The sequence below is a fragment of the Somniosus microcephalus genome, chromosome 3 (genome assembly GCF_052327205.1).
Source record: "Somniosus microcephalus isolate GS21.2 chromosome 3, FLI_Smic_1.0, whole genome shotgun sequence".
In the NCBI taxonomy this organism is placed as follows: Eukaryota; Metazoa; Chordata; class Chondrichthyes; order Squaliformes; family Somniosidae; genus Somniosus; species Somniosus microcephalus.
Window position 1 is genome coordinate 159958819 of NC_140989.1, and position 15046 is coordinate 159973864.

At 47.4% G+C, this 15046-nt stretch overlaps 1 protein-coding gene across 2 annotated transcripts in view; it reads right to left on the bottom strand.

Annotated features, from left to right (window-relative positions):
* Positions 1-569: 569 nt before the first annotated feature.
* Positions 570-15046, bottom strand: part of dtd1 (D-aminoacyl-tRNA deacylase 1) — a 291913-nt gene continuing 277436 nt past the window's right edge. For both annotated transcript variants that reach the window (XM_085981791.1, XM_085981790.1), the window contains exon 6: positions 570-7203. The gene's annotated coding sequence lies outside the window, so the exon portion shown is untranslated. The remainder of the gene's footprint in view (positions 7204-15046) is intronic.

Genomic DNA, 15046 nt, shown 5'->3' on the forward strand with positions numbered 1-15046 from the left:
CAGATACCGAGTCTGAGCAGCAAGCACTCCCAGGTCAGGTGTAGGATGGTGGTTAGAAGCAGAGTAAAGGTCCGCACCAACAATGTCCCTCATCACCAAACGCAATGAGCAGCTGTACGGCTGCACAAGGGTGGCATTTCCATTTCCCACACCAGCCGCCCTTGTGGCCTCTCAGACGGCCAATTTCGTGCCAAATTAGGGTCACCTGTTGTGGCTCCATGCCCACGAGGAGCTGATTTAATGCGGACCAAATCCATTTCATACATCATCCTTACAGCCGGAGAGAATACATTCATTGGGTCAGTCTGGCCCGGATTCAAACCAAGGTCCCACAGTTGGAGGGGCAGTATGTAATCTGCTGCAGCATCTACATTTATTTGTGAATAGACTATAAATGCAAGTCTTTCTTTAGACTAATGGGTCTCTGATTGTAATGATTATTAAACCTGTTAGGGACAGCAGACTCATGTCCTAGATTTGCATCCTTGATAAGGATGGGAGAGACTGTCAATGATGTAAATGGAGGGGTTGCGACAATAAAGTCATCTTAAAAATAAATCAAATCTGTACAAATTTAAAGACAACATTTATTGTGGATGGATTGTGCAGAATACATAGTTGTATCACACCATGCTTCATCCAGAACAGCAAATCCCAAACACAACTAAACAAAGCAACAAATTAATTTCCAGATGGGTATGTATGCTGTTACCCAGTAACCACAGGAGTGGAGTTGCTACGGAAATACAGAAGTGTTCCTTTCTTGTTTATAAACTCTGCATTTAAAATTGTACAACTCCCTTTCAAAAAACTTCCCATCGCAGCTGTATAGAAAGCTCTGCTATTTGTCCAAATCTAACTGACATATAAATTTTACAGACCTCTGGGACACAAGGTGGTTGTTAAAACCCTGCACCAATGCATCCCTCATAAAAGATTCGATTAAAATGAACCTCGCCGAACTCTCTACAAAGTGTCTGGAATCTCAAATGGGAACTCGATAGTATTTAAATAGCCAATTGTTGATACTCGTAGATAAATCATTTTAAGTGTTCCAGATTGTGTGTGGCTGGGTTGTGCAGGAACATCATTTGCAGTCCTGTATTTTTCCATCGCCTGGGGCTTCCTCCCACTGCTGCGTTCTGTTGTGCATTGTGGAACAGTGTCATCTCTGACACCAGATTTGTGATTAGCAGCGAACTCTACAAAACTCTCAACGGAATTTAGTCTTTTATTTAATCGGTTATTTTAAACCAAATTTGTACGGAAAGTTGTACAGAATACCAAAAGTTCACAATGCAGTAATCTTACCCAGGATGGACTGCAAGGGAAACCAACAGCCTCACACACCAATCAGAATGCTTGGCAGAAGACTGAGTGTAAACTAGAAAAATATACCATTTATTCAACCTTGTTTTGTTTCGCACCTTGTAAGGGGAGATACTGCAGGGCATTTAAAAGAAACATAAAAATACATTTATCAAGGTCAGTAAAAAAAATCAATAAGGAACGGAGCGTCTGACAACACTGCACAGGACGTGCCTGATATCTTTCTCTGTGATTTAATCTTTAGGCACGCTGTTTGTAAACAGGTTTATGAATTTGGTGAAATGAACTCAAGGAAAATATTTAAATGGAGTACTGCACCTTCTGTATTTTATATGCAGAGCAAACAAAAAGCAACATACATTACTATGCAACACGTTCTCATTGTACACTTCCCCTCTCCCATTCAGTGTCAATTTAACCAAAGCTGTTTTAACACAGAGTAACAGGGTTTGAAGACTGAAGATCTAAATGTTTACAAATGCAGTGGAATGGTACATATTTACCAGTAAATATTTTACCCTCATTTTTGTTTTCCAAATACGTTGGTTTTTGCAACACGAGTGCTAGCCAAGATCTTATCTAAGTGTCCATCTATACAAGAATAGGGAGCTAACAAGAGTTCTGAATGCTCCAACAGTATATTTAGGATCTCACAAGAAGGGACAGATTTTCCTGTTCCTGGACCTATTGGATGGCTTGGATGTATTGGATAACTGAGCTGGAATGGTGGCCCCGGCTGCATTGGATCACTGAGCTGGAATGGTGACCCTGGCTGTATTGGATCACTGAGCTGGAATGGTGACCCTGGTTGTATTGGATCACTGAGCTGGAATAGTGACCCTGGCTGTATTGGATCACCGAGCTGGAATGGTGACCCTGGCTGTATTGGATCACTGAGCTGGAATGGTGACCCTGGCTGTGTTGGATCACTGAGCTGGAATGGTGACCCCGGCTGTATTGGATCACTGAGCTGGAATGGTGACCCTGGCTGTATTGGATCACTGAGCTGGAATGGTGACCCCGGCTGTATTGGATCACTGAGCTGGAATGGTGACCCTGGCTGTATTGGATCACTGAGCTGGAATGGTGACCCTGGCTGTATTGGATCACTGAGCTGGAATGGTGACCCCGGCTGTATTGGATCACTGAGCTGGAATGGTGACCCTGGCTGTATTGGATCACTGAGCTGGAATGGTGACCCTGGCTGTATTGGATCACTGAGCTGGAATGGTGACCCCGGCTGTATTGGATCACTGAGCTGGAATGGTGACCCTGGCTGTATTGGATCACTGAGCTGGAATGGTGACCCTGGCTGTATTGGATCACTGAGCTGGAATGGTGACCCTGGCTGTATTGGATCACTGAGCTGGAATGGTGACCCTGGCTGTATTGGATCACTGAGCTGGAATGGTGACCCTGGCTGTATTGGATCACTGAGCTGGAATGGTGACCCTGGCTGTATTGGATCACTGAGCTGGAATGGTGACCCAGGTTAATTGATTCCCCTGGTGTTTATTTTCACTCCCTTCACCTGGCGCTAATGGTCTCAAAATCGGGTCGGGAGCCTTATAGCCTCACACCCCAGCTTGCTGGCAGCCAACCCAGCCCGATCTCGAAGCCTCAATCCAGCGAGCTGCATCGGGACGTCTCTCGAGCGCCACACACCTCGCCTGCCCAATTTAAATGAGCCAAATTAAAGCCCCCTCCAAAAAGTGTATTGGATCGTGAGGGCACAGTGAGTGCAGAGGGGGAAATGAAGCAGGGACGAGCACCTGCCCCATAAAGGAGCCCAGCCCGGCCCTCTGTTTCACCATCCATTGAATGGAGAATCAAGCAGGCTCATGTATTGCCGTGTGCTCCTCCCTGCCTGATTTTCCGCTACGTGCTGTGTCCAGTCAATCCAATATACCTAACCGCAGGAACAGGGAAATCCGCCCTCAAATATTTTTAATGTAGCGGAGGGTGACAGTCAATCCGAGCTGGAAATGCACAGCCATTAATTAATCCCTAAATTTTAAATTTTTAATCAAAGTGTAATTGCCCCGTCTCCCCTCCCACCCCATTAAAATAATTAGGACAAGTTTCTTCCATTTATCACATACACCATGTCAAATATTTGGCTCCATTGATACAGGATAAATCATTGTGAGCTGATGGGTTACAGCACAAGAGAGGCTCGATTGGATAGTGGTGCTAAGCCTCACAAGAGGAGATATGAAATGTAGCTCACCACTGGCTACGCCCTATCCTGTGCGTACCACACAACTAAAATAGAGTTCACATCAATTCCACGGAGATATTAAAAATAAGTACATCTCCTAAGCTGCACGCATCACGTGAAGAGATCACCTCACTACTGATAGGTGATAACACACAGGTTATAGCAGAGTCAGATACGCAGACTCTTACACATCAAATAGGAATCTTCAGCATTCAATCACAGCCGTTACAATTTCTCGTAAATGTGCGCGAGGATGCGTCACACACACAAAGAAAAGATACAGACAATGTTCGAGCCAGGACAACAGTTTTTGTGTTTTACAGAATGCACTACGGCAAATGAGGTATAACAGTTTCCTTTTGGGAAGCACAGACTGTTCACAGAAGAGAGAATGCATTGCCTAGACCAAAGCAGTCCCACTTTTAATAAATTACATTATAACGAGTGAAAAATCACACTTACTGCAAACTTGGCAGTGTGTATTGACTGAGGGCAACTTTGTCTTTTTGAAAAGCCCATTAGCTCGTAACACTTAATGAGAAATGCACGACTCATCCAAACCAACCTGTTCGTTGGACCCTACAGAAAAAGTAAGCAGCAGCATATCGTTATCGAGAAGCACAACAAAGCCATAAGTCCATGAAACGCAGTTCAGCCAGAGTTAATCAGTGTCTGTAGAGTGACCATGTAAAGTGGCCTGCATTGGTGAGGCCTTGTCTCCTGACAGAACTCTTGTCCCAGTATCTGTGTCAATACTGGTTCAGAAATGTTCTAATCCAGGCCGAGACTACAAGCCAGCCTGACGGTAGTTGGTTTTGTCAGCCTGGAGAACCAGGGTGTCATTTGTGACTTGATTCTGGCACTATAAGAAGCCATCTTGTGAGCTTCTTTCATTTAAAGGAAGTGAGTGGGGGTGAAAAAAAACAGCGTTTCTGACTTTTCGTAAAAGGAAACCTCCACATCAGATCAGCGCTGGCACCCCACCAATTGACAGCCATGGATTCACACGGCGAGGATCAGGGGGATGAAGAGAAGCAGGGTTGGGAGAAAGTGTGGTTTGGAGTTTAATATTCCCTCTTTAAAACAGTGTACCATGCCATTTATAGTCATATATTTAGTGCAATTAGACACCCAAATTTTTGTACGGTTTGTTACCAAGACAAGGCAATTTTAGGTACCAGATCACATTAGATGGGTGGGGGGAGGGGCGGTAGCACGTGGGAAACCTGGAAGTCCGGGTCTTCGTCACTGACAGGTTCCCTGCCCGGAAATCAGCCTGATTAACAGGCTTGGCTTCCAGTCGGGCGGGGAACACTGGAGAAGAGGCCGCAGCCCCAGGTAAGGTGTGAGCCCCAACCCGGGGGGGCGATGCTGATGATGGGGAAGCTTGGGGGGGGAGCGCTCCTGCTTTTCCTGGCCCACAAGGAATGCTCCCCACGGCTGTCCTCGCCTCGCTGCAGCTGCCAGGATTCCCGAGGCCCAGGAAACCCAGCCGGCCACAGGTAAAATTCGAGGCTTCCAGTGTCATTATTATATTAAAAGTGCCAACCCACCTCCTGGGTGCGGGTTGGCTGCCCGTGACCCCCCGCCCCCTGTTCTACCTCCATTAAAACCGGAAGTGGGCGAGTTGGAGGCGGGATTCAGATTTTTAACACTTTAGCCTTCCACCTGTCCCAAATCCACCTGTTTTTTGGGATTAAAATTCCCACCAGTATTTCAAATCAGTTCTAGCTCCAAGTGTAACTTAATTCAATTGGCTAGAAATATCTAGAATCTCTACCTCAGGGCTGGTCTCACAAGTCCTCTGGCTTTACATGTGAAATCTATCAATGCCATAGAGTAGGCCGAGACCCATTTTTAAAAAATACATCAGAATTAAGCAGCTCATTTCTCTGGTCCTCTTACACAATTTAATTTTTTTTATAGCTCGGGTCTAAAGGTTTTATTAATGACAATATCCAACACATCTTGTGTTGTGTAATGACAGTCTGCAGATTCAATTCTCTTGCATTGTGCTCAGAAGACCCTTCAGTCAGTTCATCCGATAAGTTAACAAAGTTTAAGTACAAATATATAAAACAAATCTACAAATTTGTTAATTCAAAAGGATATTAATTGAAATTTCTGCAACCCTTTGTTTTATGTTTTTTTTCAAAAACGGGCATTAAGTGGGAAAACTTCCTCTAAAATTAATTACTTAAAAAAAAATATTTGAAAGACTTCATATTAATGTTATGTGTACACACTGGGATTTTTGCAGGTTTTTAATTTCCCCTTTGTGCAGTAAAGATTTATTATTTGTGAATACAGCAGTATTTGAACAATACACCTTACCTTGAAACAAAAGCTAAATACTGCAGATGCTGGAAACCTGAAATAAAAACAGAAAAGGCTGGAAACACTCAGGTCAGGCAGCATCTATGGAGAGAGAAACAGAGTCAACATTTCAGGTCTGTGACCTTTCGTCAGAATTTTCCCTTGGGGCAGTAAAGATTTATTATTTGTGACTACAGCAGTATTGTTAAAGAGGAAGTTCTGACGAAAGGTCACCGACCTGAAACATTAACCCTGTTTCTCTCTCCACGGATGCTGCCTGACCTGTTGAGTGTTTCCAGCATTTTTATTTCATCTTACCTTGAAAGTTCGGCCCAAAACTAAAAAGTCACATTCTTTTTGTTTTTACATCTTTTGATTCCTTTTTTTTTTGGTCAGTGATTTCTTTAACTGATTCTCCCTTTTGTGTTTCCTACTTGTTCAGCGTCTCTCAAATTTCTTTACATATTTCCCTTGTTTTTATCTTCCTGTCATTCTACACAACCACACTAGAGGAGACAACAGGCAGCAAGCGCAGGAGGGATCGATGGGGGGAGGGTGGGGAGAGAGCCAAGCTGCTATTAGGGAAGGTTGAGACTATTAGTGGGACATTCGGTTTTCTCAAGCTCTCAGATTCTACTATTTTAAGCACAAAAAACTGTAAATCTCAACAAGGAAACCCTACACTGAATGAACAATACAGTATCACAACTACATATACAGCAAACAGGGGCTTTCTATAGATAGCTCTTTCTCAAAACCCTGCACTGATCGAGTGCTGGAAAATACCTGGATTTTCATAGGTAACACAGCAGCGCATCGCTGGATTTGTTGTCACACCATTCAACTTACCAGCTGAATAGTCAGTCCTTGATCTGTTTACACTGGGTTTCAGTTTGGTAACTGGCTAGTTACCAAGCTTGGTGCAATTGCTGACCCTAATTGTGCCCCATGGCTTGCAGTACAGGCTCTATATGGTACTACAGGCAACCCAATGTTGTGCTATGCTGTTAGAACTGCTGTAGGAACCAGCACTTCCAATGCTTTGTGGAAAATGAACATTTTTAGATATTATGGAAGGCATTTTGAAAGAGCACAAGAGCGATCAGAGTTAAAGATTCACGGGACTAATTTCTCAATAACTTTATTTCATTAACTACATTTCAGTATCCCAGAGCTCAGACACTCTTTGGTTTCATTTCTCTTCTTCCTCTTCTGTGCTGTCGATGCCTGATATAATGAGCGGAGGTCAATGCAGTTTAAATATTCCATGAAATCAGGAGGGATCCTTAATCCAGTGCAGCGTTCCCAAAAGAAAGTCTCTTAAAACCTGCAGTTTACTTTAGAAGAAGAAAAAAATATTAATCAATGGTTCGCCTTATATATTATGATGATCTCCATTGTATTAAGCCTTTAATTAGAAGAATATAATGCCCTGGCTTATGTGAATCTATGTAAATTGAGCAGTGACTTGTTACCCTCAGTATACCTGTGCATTATAGACATTTACAGAAGCATTAATAAGCTCACATCCCCAATTCCAGGTTTCATTAGGCCTACATTGTTGCATCAATAACCAGAGAAGTGAATGGAAGACAACACATTTTAAGACAAAACTTGAGATTTATCAACTAACATGTTAGTCGTCAAGTGTTCAAAATGCTACCCTGGTTTTCAAAACCTGGATACAGATTTGTGCTAGATTTCCCAGTGTAATCTCAGTTTGGGCTTGCTTGAACACAACAGCATTTCAAGCACTTAACCCTTCAATCTTGTGCAGTGAAAAATCTCGCTCAATTTCTGCGTAATGCAAACTAGGTCATCGAGCGCGCAGAACAAAGCTCCTCTAAACAGTTTACATTCAGGAATTTCAGCAGCTCTTTAGACTGCTGCACTTTTTCTACTTTTGTCATAAAGCGGCGAGACTCAACATTAACAGAATAATCATCTTTAGCTTAAAACTAATAAAAGTTACACATTTCAAATAGGGATAGATGCAAGTGGTGCCCAGTTGATAATTTGTCTCTACCACAGAGGGCTGTGGATGTTCAGTCGTTGAGTATATTCAAGACTGAGATTGATAGATTTTTGGATACTAAGAGAATCAAGGGATATGGGATAGGACAGGAAAGTGGAGTTGAGGTAGAAAGATCAGCCATGATCTTATTGAATGGCGGAATAGGCTCGAGGGGCCGTATGGCCTACTCCTGCTCCTAATTCCTATGTCATTTGTACATTTAACCTATTTCATTGTTTCCCAGACAGCTTTGCTCCAACTGCATGGAGCTGAAGAGCCAGGTGGAACCAGCATGTTACTTATTTGGTTTCCTGAGCAATAGGATGTAGAAGAGGCAATATTCCGGGGCTTCCATGTTGCCCCCCATCATCTCGGAGTAACTCAGCATTGCAGATCTGGCCGCTCCTGCGTTTCTCGTCACCAGCTGAGACTTGAGTAAACTGTGCCTTATTGCATAGAAGCTACAGCACAGAAACAGGCCGCCGGGCCCAACAGATCTGTGTCAGTGTTTGTGCTCCACACGAGCCTCCAGCCCTCCTACTTCATCTCACCGTATCAACATAACCTTCTATTCCCTTCTCCCTCACGTGCTTATCTAGCTTCCCCTTAAATGAATCTATACTATTCGCCTCAACCACTCCATGTGGTAGTGAGTTCCACCTTCTCATCACTCTCTTGAGTAAAGAAGTTTCTCCTGAATTCCCCGATGGATTTATTAGTGACTATCTTATATTTATGGCCTCTAGTTTTTGACTATGAAGAGCTATACTGTGCCCTCATTTGGTGAATGGGCTAGCAGTGCCTATACCTACAGGAAAACAGCCTTAACATACCACAAAAGCAAAATACTGCGGATGCTGGAAATCGGAAATAAAAACAGAAAATGCTGGAAATACTCAGCAGGTCAGGCAGCATCTGCAGAGAGAGAAACAGAGTTAATGTTTCAGGTCGATGACCCTTCATCAGAACTGGAAAAAGTTGGAGATGTAACAGGTTTTAAGCAAATATAGGGGCAGGGAGAGGGGGGAGGGGAGGAAAGAACAAACAGGAAGGTCTATGATAGGATGGAAGGCAGGAGAGATTAAGAGACAAAAGGGATGATGGTGCAAGGCAAAAGGAGATGGTAATGGGACAAGTTAAGAAACAAAATATGACTAGATGAGGTGTAAATGGGACTGGCTGAATGATTAACAGCTGCCATGTGAGAGAGAGAAAAAAAATGATAGGTGCAGAGGTTATGGTCTGAAATTGTTGAACTCGATGTTGAGTCCAGAAGGCTGTAAAGTGCCTAATCGAAAGCCTTAACATACTTTAAGTTACTGATCTAGTCAGCCTGTATGGCACTATCCTTCCTACATGAACAACTTGCTTCAAGTCCCTCAATGATCTGCCAGGTGAATTACCGGCATCATCAATGAAATGTTCTTCAGATGAGCCTCAAGCAATAGGAGTACTCCTAACTGCTTCAAGCATCAGTGCCTCCATTTCACCACATGTAACATTGACTTGATGTGAGGAGAACCATCTGCTCCAGTTCAGCGCCTGATGTAAACACATATAGTACATGCGGTAAAAAATAGACAACTAGCATATTATTTAAACAGCCCATCCAAAATGAATTAATTCATAGCACAAGCCATTCCTGACTAGGGACTGGTCTCTTTATGGAACACAGAACAATACATGACAGTGGCACTCAGCAGATTCAGCAGAAGACAAAGGGCTGGATTTTCATGGGGAAGGCGGGTTGGGAGCGGGGACTCCGATGTGGGCGGGAAACCTGGGAGAACGGGTTTCCCGCAGGCCCTGCCGACTTTAACGGCAGGCCTGATTTGCATCTGAAGCCTGTTTCCCACCCGCAGCCAGCCAGATGGAGAGACTGGCTAGCTGTGGACGAGTAGAGCCGTGGCACTAGGCCGCACAGAGATGGGGGGAGGGAATGGGTGGGGGCCAGTGCCGGCCTACGGAGGATCGGGAGGTTGCAGGGGGTGAATGAAGATCGGGGCCATTGAGGGACTGGTGGTGGTGGTGGGTGGGGGGGGCAGAGAAGATTGGGGCCAGCCACCAATGAGGCTCGTGGCTGGCCTCAGGATCATCGGTGGGGGAAGTCCGGGAAGGCAATCGGAGGCCTCGTGGGGGTGGGTCTTCGATCGTGGGGGGTCCCTGGATCCAGGGGTAGGTGTAAAGGCACTTACCTCCTGGATGCAGCAGTCTTCGCCTTGCTGTAACTGCCAGGTTTTACGAAGTGTGTAAAACCTGACCAGCTATAGTTTAAAAGAAAATGTAGGTTAAAGAGGCTTCCAGCCTCACTGTAATATTGAAATTGACGTCGTCGCCCCCCCATTCCGCCCCCCCCCCCAACCATCCCGCGTCCGTTAAAACCGGAAGTGGGCAGGTTGGAGACGGGATCAGGTCGGGATTTCGATTTTTAACAATTTAACTACCCCCCCACCCCCAACCCACCCATTTTTTTAGGTTAAAATTACCTCCCAAATATTTTGTCGAATGGGTTAATGAAGCTGTTGTGGTTCTACAGGTCAATTTGCCAACTGAGTACTAAGAACGCTTCTTTATTACACACTCTGTGGCCAGAATTATAATCTAGAGGCGGGTTGGGAGCAGGGGGAGGGGGGGCTAGAAAGCAGTCTGGAAACTCGGGAGAACGGGTTTCCCGCAGGCCCTGCCGAAGTTAACGACAGGGCCTGATTAACATTTCAAAGCTGTTTCCCACCGCAGACACCCAGATGGAGAGGCTGGCTGGCTGTGGGCGGGTAGGCCTGCAGCACTAGGCCACAGAGAGGAGGAAGGGAAGAATCGGGTGGGGGTGGTCGGGGGCTGGAGGAGGATCAGGGCCGGAGGAGCATCGGGGGTGGGAGAGGGGGATGCCAGGAAAGCGATCAGAGGCATCGGCGGGGGGTGGGGGGGGGAAATCGGAGGCCTTGTGGAGGAGAGGTCAGGGGGAGATCGGAGGATCTGGGGAGGGGGATGGAGATGGAAGGCTTCGGGGGGAGGTCCGATCGCAGGGTGATGTGTGAGTCAGGGATGCTGGATCCAGGAGGTAAGTGGAAAGGCAGTTACCTCCTGGGTCCAGCAGTCCTCACCTTCCATTAGCTGGCGGGCTCCCCAAAGCCTGGGAAACTCGACCAGCCAGAGTTAACTTTGAAACGGTGGTTAAATCTGAGGCATACCAACCTCATTATAATATTTAAATGGACGACCCTCCTCCTGGGAGCAGGTTGGCTGCCCGCCGCTGTCCCGCCTCCATTAAAACTGGAAGTGGGCGGGTTGGCATCAGGATTCCATTTTTTTAACACTTTAACCTCCTACCCAACCCCAACTCACCCGTTTAACTGCCCCAGTTATACTGCCCTTGGGCACTGCTGTAGTAAACCTCTTGAACTCCACTAATGACGAACATGCAGTATAACTGCAATGTTGGTAGTATGACCACATGACAAGCTCATTCTGCTTCACCTCAGCAATGCCCTGATTAAAACTTCAGCGCAGTATTCCCTTGAACTTTCACTTCCCACATCAGCCATCTTCATGGCATCTCCGAGTTTAATTGGCACCCCATTCACTCTCTCCACCACCGGCATACCGTGGCTGCAGTGTGTACCATCTACAAGATGCACTGCAGCAACTCGCCAAGGCTTCTTTGGCAGCACCTCCCAAGCCCGCGACTTCTTCCACCTAAAAGGACAAGGGCAGCAGGTGCATGGGAACACCACCACTTCCAAGTTCCCCTTCAAGTCACACACCATCCTGACTTAGAAGTATATTGCCGATCCTTCATCTTTGCTGGGTCAAAATCCTGGAACTCCCTCCCTAACAGCATTGTTGGGAGTACCTTCACCACATGGATTGCAGATGTTCAAGAAGGCGGCTCACCACCACCTTCTCAAGGGCAATTAGGGATGGGCAATAAATGCTGGCCTTGTCAGCGATGCCCACATCCCATAAACAAATTAAAAAAAAGTATGAATTCAATTTAGTACAGAGTATGGGGCACTGGGAAATGGGACGAGACGGTGTGGAACTAATTTCACTGAGAACCATGAAGAGAAGGCTTTCATCATATTATACTAGGTAGGATTCAAGCCTAGGTCACAGAGATACAATAGCAAGGTTCGAGCCCACTTCACCAGGTGGCTGTCCTGAAGAGTAACTTTAACCATCTCCCACATTTTGCAAACTTGCACTGAAACAAAATTAAAAATACTGGACATTTTTCCTAGCTACTGCAGCCGTGATTGAAAGATACATTTAGTCCTTGAAAAAGGTTGGGACTGTGGAGTCTGAAGCAAAGGTTTCAACCCAATTATTAATTTGCTTCAATAAAAAACAATCAATATCTCACCTTAAAATGAATGCTGGTCAGAAAGATGCATGGAGCACTTGCTTTCATCTCAAAGGTACAGTTACATAAATGGTGAGTCAGACCACTAGAAAATCGTTTCATCTCCGGAATCCTGAGGTTATGTCACAGAGCCGGGCAGATGGCAGATCAAATGTTTATTTTAATTTATTCCACTGAGAGAAACTAAATGACATTTATGGGACAGATGCACACTGGTTTTACCAAACACCACCTCTGCAGGCGCGGAAAAGTTCAAAGTCAGATGTGGAAAATTAACCCTCTTGAAGGCTACACCTGACTCGATTGGCTTTCTTAAAATGACGGGGGAAAAAAACCAAGGCCTAGAAATTGGGTATAGCCCCGCTTGGGGTGTTAGAATTGGCAGAGTGCAAATTTTATAGCCAGACGCAACTTATCGACACCTCGTGCGATATTGGGTTGCAGCGCCCCAAAGGTGATTGAGGCGCGAGTTCAGGCGTTACACGGGGCACCTAAGGCGCTAACATGCCGGCGCAACCCAATATCGGGGCGTCCAGCCGCAGCGCAGGTGCTCTCAATTACCCATGACCACGAGACTTCCAGGCGCTGGCCAGCTCTTAAAGGGATGGGTCAGGCAGCTCCAGCATCCACACACTGCGCCTTGTAGGCCTGCAAATCGGCGCAGGCCCTTCTCTGGCGCAAAAAACTTGGAGCATATGGAGAGGGTGAGGCAGAGAGCAGAGCGCTTCACCAATGAGCCTCTGGAGGAATTGGTGGCCGCAGTGGAGCGCCGGCGAGATGTCCTCTACCCCGACAATGGCAGGAGGCCTAATCATAAGGACTACCGACGAGCTTGGAGGGATGTTTCTCAGAGGGTCAACTCCAGCAGCATGGCGACCAGGAGCCCTGTGCAGTGCAGGAAGAAATTCAACGACCTCACTCGGGTCGTGAGGGTGAGTGGAGTTAATGTAAACTTATGCATCCCTCCATTAGCACCTGACTTTATGGCTACAGGGTGCGCTATGCCCCACTGGCCATCTGTCAGCAAGCACCCATGGCCCTTTCTGGTCACACACATGCACATTTGACTCAGGGCATCATGTAAGGGCTGGTCCACCAAGGGGGGCATGAGATGATAACCCAGGGCATCATGTAAGGGCTGTTCCACCATGGGGGGCATGAGATCATCATTCAGGGCATCATGTAACATCACTTCCCGTCCTTTGCCCTGCAGGCCAAGCTGGCGAGAAACCGCAAGGAGCAGCTTCGCACCGGAGGAGGCCGTCCTCAACTGGAGCCTCTGACGGATCTCGAGGAGAGAGTCCACCAGATTGTGGGAGGACGTCTGAGTGGTCTTGTCACCACTGCAGCTGCCGACCCCATTGTCCACAGCGATGGTAAGGTTCGCTACTATTACAGCTGTCACCTTCCAGTTGTTTCCCCCGCCAGCATGCTTTCTCAATGTGGAGTCATGTCATAGCATTGCCGCACTGTTGCATCCCTTGCTGCCAAACTGTCCTTTTGCTAAAGCCACTCTTCAACCTCCCTGCTTTCAGATGCTGCATCACCAACTCGGGAGCCAGCCCCTCAAGCTGCCAGTGCCAGTGCCTCCGGAGGCGACGACCAGGAGGAAGCCGGACCATCCGTGCCAGCCTCAGGGGAGCCACCGCATCTGGAGACTGGGGATAGTAGTTCCCTTGAAGGGAGAGGGGGGGGGGCTCTGATGAGGAGCCAGTTGCAGGAACCAGCGGCCTGCAGCAACGCGCGGGGGGTAGGGATGCTCGGGGGCCGTCTCCCCGGAGGGCGAGGCAGGCCACCATGACTGCTGCACAGAGTGCAGAGGAGGTGCGTAGCCTTACCGAGATGAGCACCCAGGCCCGGCTCAGGCACACTGAGCTGATGGCTGCAGTGGGGAGGATGCCTGAGTCGATCGACACACTGGCAAAGAGTGTGCTGGACTTTGGGGCAGCAATGGAAAGGACTGTCCAGGGCTTCGGCCCAGCAATGGAAAAGTCTGTCCAGGGCTTCGGCCCAGCAATGGAAAGGTCTGTCCAGGGCTTGTCCGATGCAGTGGAAAGGTCTGTCCATGCCTTGTCCGAGGCAGTGGAAAGGAGTGTTCCGGCCTTGTCCGAAGCAGTGGAAAGGACTGTCCATGGCTTTTCCGAAGCACTGGCACCTGCCACGCAGGTCCTCACTGCTGCCACGCAGTCACTTGCTGGCCTCGTCCACACGCAAATTGAGGCCACGCGAACACTCTCTGCTGCCACCCTAGCTGCATCAGGCAGGATCACCCCAGGCCCTTGCAGCACCACAGCAGGCCATGAATCTGTGGAGCAGTCGATTGTGGCGTATGGTCCTGTGCGGCCCCATCAGAGTGCTAGTGTTTCGGCCGACCACGGTGCAGGTGTCCTCTCTCTGCATGTGAGCAGTCCTGATGCCACCGCTGGCACATCAGCAGAGCAGCTGCCACCACCTGCGCGGCAGACTGCTAGCAGACATGCCCAGTTGGAGCAGCCTGCTTGCGGGACCTCCAAGCCCAGAGGTCGTCCAGGCCGTCCCTCAGGGGCTTCAGCGCTTCCAGACACTCAGCAGGCGTCCCCCAGCCTTGATGCAGCCACTGGGGTCCAATTACGGAGGAGCTGCAGGGAGGGAAGGGGCCGACCTCGTAAGAGGAGTCGGTCTCCATCAAGGGGTCACCAGTAGAGGGAGGTGCTAAGACGTCTCTTTTTCCGGATTTAAGGCCGTCCACACCTGCTGTGTTTGTTTGTTATGGTTTGGTTAGTTTCGCCGGGTTGCCAGACAGTTATCTGTTAGTTTGTTAGTTATG